The sequence below is a fragment of the Molossus molossus genome, unplaced genomic scaffold (assembly GCF_014108415.1).
Source record: "Molossus molossus isolate mMolMol1 unplaced genomic scaffold, mMolMol1.p scaffold_m16_p_5, whole genome shotgun sequence".
Classification (NCBI taxonomy): domain Eukaryota; kingdom Metazoa; phylum Chordata; class Mammalia; order Chiroptera; family Molossidae; genus Molossus; species Molossus molossus.
Window position 1 is genome coordinate 69,379,321 of NW_023425388.1, and position 9,701 is coordinate 69,389,021.

General features: G+C 38.7%; 1 pseudogene; it reads right to left on the reverse strand.

The window, feature by feature from the left end:
- Positions 1-8,896: 8,896 nt before the first annotated feature.
- LOC118616964 lies at positions 8,897-9,421 on the reverse strand (annotated as a pseudogene).
- Positions 9,422-9,701: the final 280 nt, after the last annotated feature.

The window sequence follows — 9,701 nt, forward strand, 5'->3', positions numbered from 1 at the left end:
AGGTGGGGGAGGGATGAACCACAGGACTTATATACATGTATGCATGAACAGTGGACATGGACAACAATCTGGGGAAGGGGCAGGGAGGGAGGGGGAGGGGGGAATCAGTGGGGGAAAAAGGAGAAACATCTGTAACAAAAATTAATCAATAAAAAAATAAATTAAAAAAAATAAATAAAATAAAATAAAATATGTCTTCTTATAAAATATGTCCTCTTAGGTATCAATTACAGAACAAAAATACATATACAATATAAAGGATGAGATTGTGAAATCTATTTGGAATCGTAATAACATCTACTAAAAAGTAAAAAGATCAAGTTCTATTTTTTAACCAGTCTAATCTATTTCATTGTATTGTCAGATGAGTTATATTGCATACATTTCATTAGCATCCAAAGTTAACTCACTAGAGCAACATGAGAAATAGGTGGCATGTTTTTATATAAGAGTTTTAATCTCCCCATGGAAACATTCATTTTAAGGCATCTGCTCCCGTACTTCTTACTTTCACAATTGAGAAATGAACACAGATTTTTATTTTCTGGAGAGTCTCCCACTCAGTTTACTTCCAACTTTTACATGAATTCTTAATAATTACCAGGTATCAGGCACCATGTCTTAGGCACAATTGGGAATTACGAAAATCTATTTATTCATCAATAAATATTTATTAAGTATCTCTCATGTATAATTTTCCAGGGTCAGATATGAGAAATGAAAGTCACTACTGTCAAGTAACTTGTAAATCAAGCTGAAGAAAAATAAATGCACTAAGAATTGTGGTACAAGGCAACCTGAGATAAACATTATTCAAATGCTATAATCAACAAATTAAAAAGAAAAAAACAACAACCAAAAACTGAAAGAGAAAGCAATCACCTTAAGATGAAGGGAGTCCTAAAGGAAACGGCACTTCAACTGTGTTTTAAAGAAAGTGCACACAGTTAACAGATATCGATGTGGGAAATAGAAATTGTCATTTCAGGCAAAGGTATGAGCAAAGACATGAACTTGGGGAATGCAGTGTATATTAATAGACCCAAACGTATTAAGAAAATGAGGTGAAGATAAAAGTGTATGAATGATTTAGTTTGTATGTAGGAAAATGGTGCAGGTGAGTTAAAAGATAAAACTGAGAAAAGCATAAGGTAGGGCCAGAAGACCTGGAATGGCAGGCTTATGTGTGATCTTCCAGAGGCAATGAAAGCTAATGGAAGGTTTTTAAGCAAGGGGTTTAATTTCATAGATTAATTTGGCAGCATTTGTTAGGAGAGAAAGTAAAGGGGGAAGAGATGTCATGTTAAGGACTGGTTGACGTGCTAACAGAGTAGTGAAGAACAAAGCTAAAAACATCTGGCTGGCACAGTGGAGAGACTGTAAAATTAGAGAAAATATCAAAAGAGAAGTTGGTTCTGGTAAGTGATCCTAAGAACCCTCATTTTATATTCATTTATATATGCTAGCAAGTATGAGGAGAGGTAGAGAAGAAAATGTGGCAACAGACTCCATGAGATAAGAAAAAATTTATCCAAGGAAGGCAGGAAATTTTTCACTTTGTTAAAAAATGTTTTGCCAAAAAGAAATATTTATCCTTCTTATTTTAAAAATTCTTTTTGATATAATGTTTGCAGAAGTTAATGATACCATATATGTGCATATATATACATGTATATTTTACATACATTTATACATATATACACACATGAACGTTAATGAAATGGCCTGTGCTACTACATTTTTTCTAAGTTACTGTCTTTGTCAGTTTAGGCTGCTGTGACAACAGCACAGTCTAGGTGGCATATAAAATGAGAAATTTATTTCTCACAATTCTGGAGGCTGGAGGTTCCCGATCAGGGGGCCAACATGGCTGGGTTCTGGTGAAGGCTCCTTCTGAGTTGCAGGCTGCCAACATCTCTTTGTATCTTCACATGGCAGAAAGAGGGTGAGCAAATTTTCTTGGGCTCCTTTTATAAGGGCATTAATCCCATTCATGAGGACTCCACCCTCAAAACCAAATTGCCTTCCACTACCATCACATAGAGGGTTATGATGTCAACATATCAGTTTGATGGGGATGTGAGTCTATAACAGTGTTGAGAGGATAAAAGACTTTGTTTTTTTGTAAACAACTGTGCTTAGTTCTATTGCATATTATGATAGTGGGAATTTGGTTGTCGATTTAAATAGTCATGATTGAAAATGTATAGCTAGATCTGTTACAGGAGTGTTAGACGTTTTTAAGTAGCACCTAAATCAGCTTCAATTGTTTGGCATACATTAGTTCTTTAATAAAATGGTACAGTTCTAGCTGAAGATTGACTACAAATCACCAACTTTACAGTCTTACTAACTCTCTCCACCTTGGGACTCTATCCCTTTTTGCCCCAGCTCCATAAACACAATCAGTTAATTTGTGGCACATGTTAATGCATAACGTAGAGAGAAAGTGTCAGTTTATGGTGCTCAGGTTTTAAAACTGCAGAAAAATAGGGATTGCTTCTTTTTCCTGGGGCTTTGTGCTCAGCAATGTCTTCTTTCTGCTCTGGCGTACTTTATCCCATTGACTCTTCACCCTTCTCTCGTGAGACTTCTAGTTGTCTTCAGTAAGTTTTAGAAATGTTCAGCCACCTGCCTTCCTTGATTCCTTGGGTACTCTCTGCCAAGGTTGAATGGCCCTTCCTTCTCATGGATATAACTATATCTGACTTTTGATCCCCCTATATATCCTAAGTAGGGTGGGAAAAAAGAGTTTTCTTAGTGTTAAATTACATTAAGCTTTATTTGAATATAAAAATTAGTTTAAATGTATATATATATATATATATATATATATAGAGAGAGAGAGAGAGAGAGAGAGAGAGAGAGAATTTAAAGAACAAAGATTTCAGACCTGAATGATTAGCAAAAAATAGACTTAAAATAGACTTAGCTTGGTTTGGCTAAAAATGTTGTTGATTTCCCTCATCTCAAAGATAGCAGAATTTAATGTAGAGGGATACACAGTTGACTGGGATGCTCAAGCAGCTACCCCAAGATTAATTTGGCTTAATAATAGGGATTTGGGTCTTTAGACTGTCATATAACCTACAGGCAGAGATTTTATCTACAGACAGAGATTCCAGAGTTATCCCTTTCACTACAGATTTTGTGGAAGTGTCTGCTTTGCCTGGCCCTGACCTTATTGATCTTTATTTCACTAACAAATTATCTGCTCTCCTATGGTTCTCTATACTTGGAACCCTGACTTATTGTTCTTTTTTCTTATTTGATTTATGTAGCCTAATGGTGGTAATGGTCCTACTCTATGGGCTAGCTAGGGCATTTACTTCTATTTCTTCTCCAAGAGCCCTGTGGCCTTCCATCTACCCCATGGAAGATTGAAGCAGCTTTGGAATATGACCTCAAACATACCCAGAATGCCCTTTTCTACTACTTAGAATGAAGGTTCTTTTGTCATCTTCTCGTATTTTAAATTAATCTACTTTCTTTTTTGAGGCTAAGTTGGCCTCACATCATTTTACTTTATTCTCAACCCCACTCAAGTTACTAAGTTCCTATCCAATGTAAGAATTTGACTCCTAAGAACCTTGTTTTAACATAACTCTAGGCCCTACAAAGAACCACATTCTAAAATGTCGCAAGTGGGGTCATATCTAATCTCAATATTTAAGTTGATTGATTTGATATGCCTTTGTGATGAGGTAGCAGGGGGTGAGAAAGTAGCTATTAAATCCATGTCCTGACTGCTCTTTTTTTTTTTTTATCCTCACCCGAGGATATTTTTCCATTTTTTGTACAGATAGAGCGGGAGGGAGAGAGAGGAAGGGAGAGACAGACAGAAACATCGACGTGAAGGGAAACATCGAGTGGCTGCCACCCGCACGACCAACCAGGGCCGGGGTCAAACTGCAACCGAAGTACGCGCCCTTAGCGGGAACCGAACCCGGATCTCTCCAGACCGCAGGCCGATGCTCTAACCGCTGAGCCAAACTGGCCAGGGCCTGACTGCTCTTTTTATTATTTGATTCACCCAATCTGCTGGTGTCACTGGTCCTACCCTGTGGGGTAGCCAGGGGCATTATCTCTTATTCTTCTATAAGAGCCCTGTGACCTCCGTGATGGATCAACTTCCTTTCTTCAGGTTATGTCTGCCTCACATCATCTTCCTTTATTCCCATCTCCCACTCACATTATCAAGTTTCTATCCAGTGCTAGAATTTTACTTCTAAGACTCATATACTAAAGCCACACGAATAACTAATGTCTGGTGCCTGCTCTCAAGGTGCTTACAATCTAGTAGGAGGAATCACCGTGTATTTACAGTTATTGGCTTAGTATCTTCCTGATGACCATGTTATAATGTCCTATCTGAATTGCCCCTATATCTTTCTTCATTAGCAAAGAAGAAATAATTGACATTTTTGGTCTCATTATTAGGTCTTTCTTGGCTCAGGTTACCAGCTAGCTCCTGATACTTCTCCTCATTCTCTCTGCTGAATCTGCCCCTAATTATCTCTAGAGGTATTACTGTCCAGCATCCCATAACTATATATATATATATATATATACACACACACACACACACACACATACACACACACTATCAAAATTATTTTACACTTAAACTCTAGGTCCTTGAGGAATAATGACAGTAAAAATGTTTCATGTAAAGAAAAAAAAAGATCATAAAACAAAGAATCTTGGAATTTCCTACCAAACTTTAATATGCTTATATTTTAAAATAAATACTGGTCACTTTAGAAGAGAGATAGAAAAAAAATTTAGTAACATGAAGGTCAACCAATAATAAAAAGGCACTCATATTTCTGATAGTTTTAAAATATTGTTTCTTTTCTACTATAGTAAAAACTTTCACTTATTGCCTGTCAAAGCAGCCTTAAAAATATGAAAAGTTTTATTTTTGATTTGTCATTTATAATCCAGAGGTTAAAACTTTTGTCCTATTCTTATAGGACTGCTTTTATTTTGTTTTAATCTCAATTATTAAATTTCCATTCCATACATATTATGAGAGGTCATAAGGCACAAACATCTTTTATGCAAATCAAGTAAAAATGTACAAGGCATCTGTGTGTGGTTTGGTTTTATTTTCAAAACCTGGCTCATATGTGCTCCCAGCTGCAAACAGTCTACACATGCAGGTGCTTGAAAAGTTCCTTGGCCCTGGCATCCCAACTCCAGCGGGCATTTCTGTTCTTTTAGACACTGGCAGAGGCCAGTGTCTCTATTTCTGTTTAACAATAAGTTACCACAAAGTGGCATTCTCTCAGAACACAGTATTGCTCTTACATTTTGGCACCTGCATTTTGAAGATTTTGTTATGTCTTTTGCTATATAAGGAAATCATCACCAACATTTGTTATTTTTGTCGCTTTGGACATCTTATTGAATGTTTTCACAGAAGTTCTTAGTATACAGATACTATAGCATAAATATCTGATTACTATTTAGGGTTCATTCACTGGATTTAAGAATCTATAGGTAAGCCCCTACCTATAACTAATGCTTCTCTATGCTCAAAGTATTTTAAAGGTCTGTTTTTTGTTTTTTTATTCTCACCAGAGGACATTTTTTTTTTTTTTGCATTTATCTTCAGATAAAGCGGGAGGGAGAGAAGAAAGGAGAGAGAGAGAGAGAGAGAGAGAGAGAGAGAGAGAAACAGATGTGAGAGAGACACATCAATTGGTTGCCACCCACATGACCCCAACCAGGGTCGAGGATGAACTGCAACCCAGGTATGTGCCCCTAGCGGGAACCAAATCTGGGACTCTCTGGTCTGCAGTCCAATGCTCTAACCGCTGAGCCAAACTGGCCAGGGCTAAAGGTCTTTTTTTAATCCCAATACCTAGAAAATAACTCTTAGATAATTTACCCACAGAATATACAATAAACCATGGTGGTAAAGATCATGGTTTTGGTAGTCAGACAGACAGACTGGATTATACTCACCACTCTGCCCTCTATAACACATGTGAGGCAAAGCTACTTGCCTTCTCCATATCCTTTCTGAATAGCTACCTCAAATGTTCATTATTTACATTAAATGAGATAAAATTTGCAAAACACGTAGTACAGGGCCTGGTACATGTTAGGTACTCAAAACATAATAAGTATACTTATCATTAATTATAGACAGCATCATAGTCCTATAACATGCTCCCCACAACCCTCCTTACTACCTGAAACATTTCCTTTATAATAACTCTTAGCCTTAAGACATTGCCTCTAGAAAGGCATTGAATAGTAATACAACATAACTTAATTAGTATGGTTTAATTTGTTAGAAGAGCTGATTTTACCTCACTTTTGAACATGGCCACAAAGTAATGACAAAAAAAAAGAAAAAAAAAGCGGAGACACACTTTGAAAAGATGATGGGGCTGAAAGGATGCAGAAAGTTTACAATGTGGAGTGAAAATAAAGAGAATAGAGCTTGGAGGCAGTATAGCAATTGGTTTCTGGAAACACCAAGACCAGGGTGACCTGGAGTGCAGACTTACTTTTCTTCTTATTTTCTACTCCCTCTATTTCTCCTGAAATCCAAATAGTACCGCCTAATCCAAACTACTGTCATATGAAACATAAGAGACCAGATATTTCAAATTATAGTAACCTTTCCTCAATGTGTTGACAGTAATCACTTTGAATTTTAACAATACATGGAAATGTGTAAAAATTACTATGTTAATGCTAATAGATACTATTTTTATTTTATAGATAAGTAAAGTAAGAGGATTATCTATCAAGTTACCATAAGCAGTAAAATTTGGTTAATATAGGTCCTAAAATTAGAAATACTTTACTCAAATTCTGGCTTAGCCACATACCTGCAAAATATTCCAGGGATGGGGAAACTAAGTTTCACTAGTCTTTCAATGTAAAAAGTTGACTGCATGGTTTCTCCTTTGCAGTTTTTTTTTTTTTTTAATGAAACTGTGCATATGAAAGTACAGTATAGGATTGCATGTAGAAATATATAGTGCATAACACACTCTGCTTGTTCAACAAATGCCAGTTTCCATCTGTCTGATGCTAAATGCCATGTTCTTCTTGCTATCCCATGGGAAGATGCACCATTATTGTATCATTTGTACTTCTGAGTGGAGAAAACATCCTCTTGCATCCTCACCTAAATGCTAGCCTTTCTCTCTTCTTTTCTCTGCCTATCCATTCGTCTACCCTAACCATTTATTTATTGATTAATTTGCTAGTTGCCAAACTGGATCACATTCTTCTTTCTTCAGATTTTTTTTTCAGTCAAAATACTTAGCATTTTGAAAAGTGGTTATGACCATAAAAAGATTCTGACTTTCAAAGTCTTGGGCTTCCAACCACTACCAGAATGTTTGGCTGCTACTATGTACTCCCTATACAAAGCTGGCCCTCTTAAAAATGTCAGAAGAAATACACATCCCACCAATGTATTTGTTATGCTTTCTACATTTGTTAAGTAATATAACCCTACTAAAAGGGCATATGTAATAGGTAGGGAATGTTAGACTTTAATAGCAGACACATAAATTTCAATAGTTTAACACAATAGAAATGCCTGGAGAGATATTAAGCTGAGCAGAACAATTCTACTCCGTGCGGTTCTGAAGGGACCAGGTCCTTCCATATTGTTGTTCCACTGTCCCACAGAATCATGTCATAATAAATATCCAGCCACTGAAATAGTAAAAAGCAATCATGGTAGAGACACACCCCATTTTATAATAGCCTTGGTTTGACAGTGACCCACATAACATTTGCTCATATCTTTTGGCAAGACATAGTTACAGAAACACCTAGCTACAAGGGGAGTTTCCGAGTTAAAATCCTGTTACTGGAGGAGAAAACAACAGAATTCAGTGGACAGTAAAGATCACTGACACAGTGATCTTTTCAATTGTATTTTTCTTTACTCTAAAACAGTAACATTATACTCTACTGATATTTATTCCATTTTGTTAAAGAATCCCTCAAGAAATAGTAATTTAAACTCTGTTTTCTACATGGATAACCTGTTATTTGGGAGTGTGCGTGGCATTAGTTGTAGAAAGGGGGAGGTGATCTTTCTTAATGTAATTTTAAATAACAGACCCAATTTAGTGCAGTACCAGCAAAGTAGCCAATTAAAATCACATTATTAAAATAAAAATTAATGTTCTGTTGCTGAACTGCTTGGCTGGATGCACCAATTAAAAGTTTTCTTATTTCCCGACCCCCTTTCCAATCTCTTTGGAGAAGAAAAAGGCGTACATACAAACAATTTTCACACTAAATACATTGAGCTAAAGATGAACTTTGTTCCTGAGACTAAAAACACAGCACATGAAGTGGTATATACATCTCAGTGTTCCCTCGGAGACCTAGGGCGTCCGGGAAAAATCTTTCAAAACTGCCTGGCTCAAGGCGGGAGACAAGAAGGCTCTGGGGGCATGGTGGCCTCAGGCGCAGAGTGTGAACCGCTTGCCACCTCCTGTGGCCTGGTGGGTGGGGCCGCACCAGCTCCCCAGGCTTCAAGGACCAGCAGTGACCCCAGTCCAGGGCACCCTCAGAAGCCCTGGCCCCAGTCGATCTTTTAAAGAAAGATTTCCATCAGAATGGCATACACCTGCGAGTCTGTATGGATGAAGTGCGGTGCTCCCAGAAGGTGGAATAAAGGGTAGCGTCCACCTGGCTCCTGCCACACCCTATATTAGGAACCAATTTGGAGGTGGCCGTCAGGGCTCTGAAGGTACTGGAGAGTGGCTGGCCTAGTTTGACTGGGGTGTGAAAGGGCAGCACATCCACAGGCTATTCGAAAAGCTTGCGCCCAGGTGCTCAGAGTTCCAGAGTTCCAGGTGCTCAGAAGACACGAGAGAGGCTGATATCCCACCGCCGCGCATGCTCACGTGCCGCGGAGGGAAGTCCCACGCAGGAAGGCCGGCTGCCGGCCTGTGCTGTCTGTCTGGAGGGTCATGTTCGCCGCAGCCGGCGGGTTCACCTGCTGCTTTCGCCATACCTGCTTCCCAACATCCTTGTCCTTGCGTTTCTGGGTCTTGCCCACCAGCCAGCCAGACTGAGTGCCAGGCTCTGGAAGAGATAGATGGCTTGAAGTGGATCCGCAGGTTGGCCTTGTGAGGGTCCCAGTGCTTCATGTCCTTCCCAGGGTCTCAGACCGTCACCCACACAATGTGATCCAGGAGCCCGCCGATGGGCTTGTTCCGGTAGAACACGAGCATCAACTCCACAATCAGCCTCAGGTCTAGAGACTTGAACATCTTCCCAATGAAGCCCAGCTGGGAGAAGTCCAGGATCCTCCAGGCCTCTAAAGGCTGCTGGAAATGCAAGTTCTTCCTGGAACTCGGGTATTGGCCAAAGTGTTGGCCGCCAGCTGCAGGTAATAGATGCCTTTGGGCTGCACATACATCATGAGCGAGCAGTAATCAAGGCTCCTTTGTCATTTCCTATTTAAAATTTTCCTTTCCACTCTCTTTCTCAGGATATTTCATATCTAGAGTCCCTTGAGATCACGATATAAATGTGCTCTACCGGTCCCCTTTCACCTCTTAAGAACATTATTACCGTGGGTGTGTTTTAGCGTTCACCCACCTTGAGGCAGTTTGTTTCTCCTCCAGATTACTTTGTGGATATAAGAAATATAGGAGCTTGTGTATTATGCCAAGTAAAGTAAGTCATTCAGAGAAAGACAA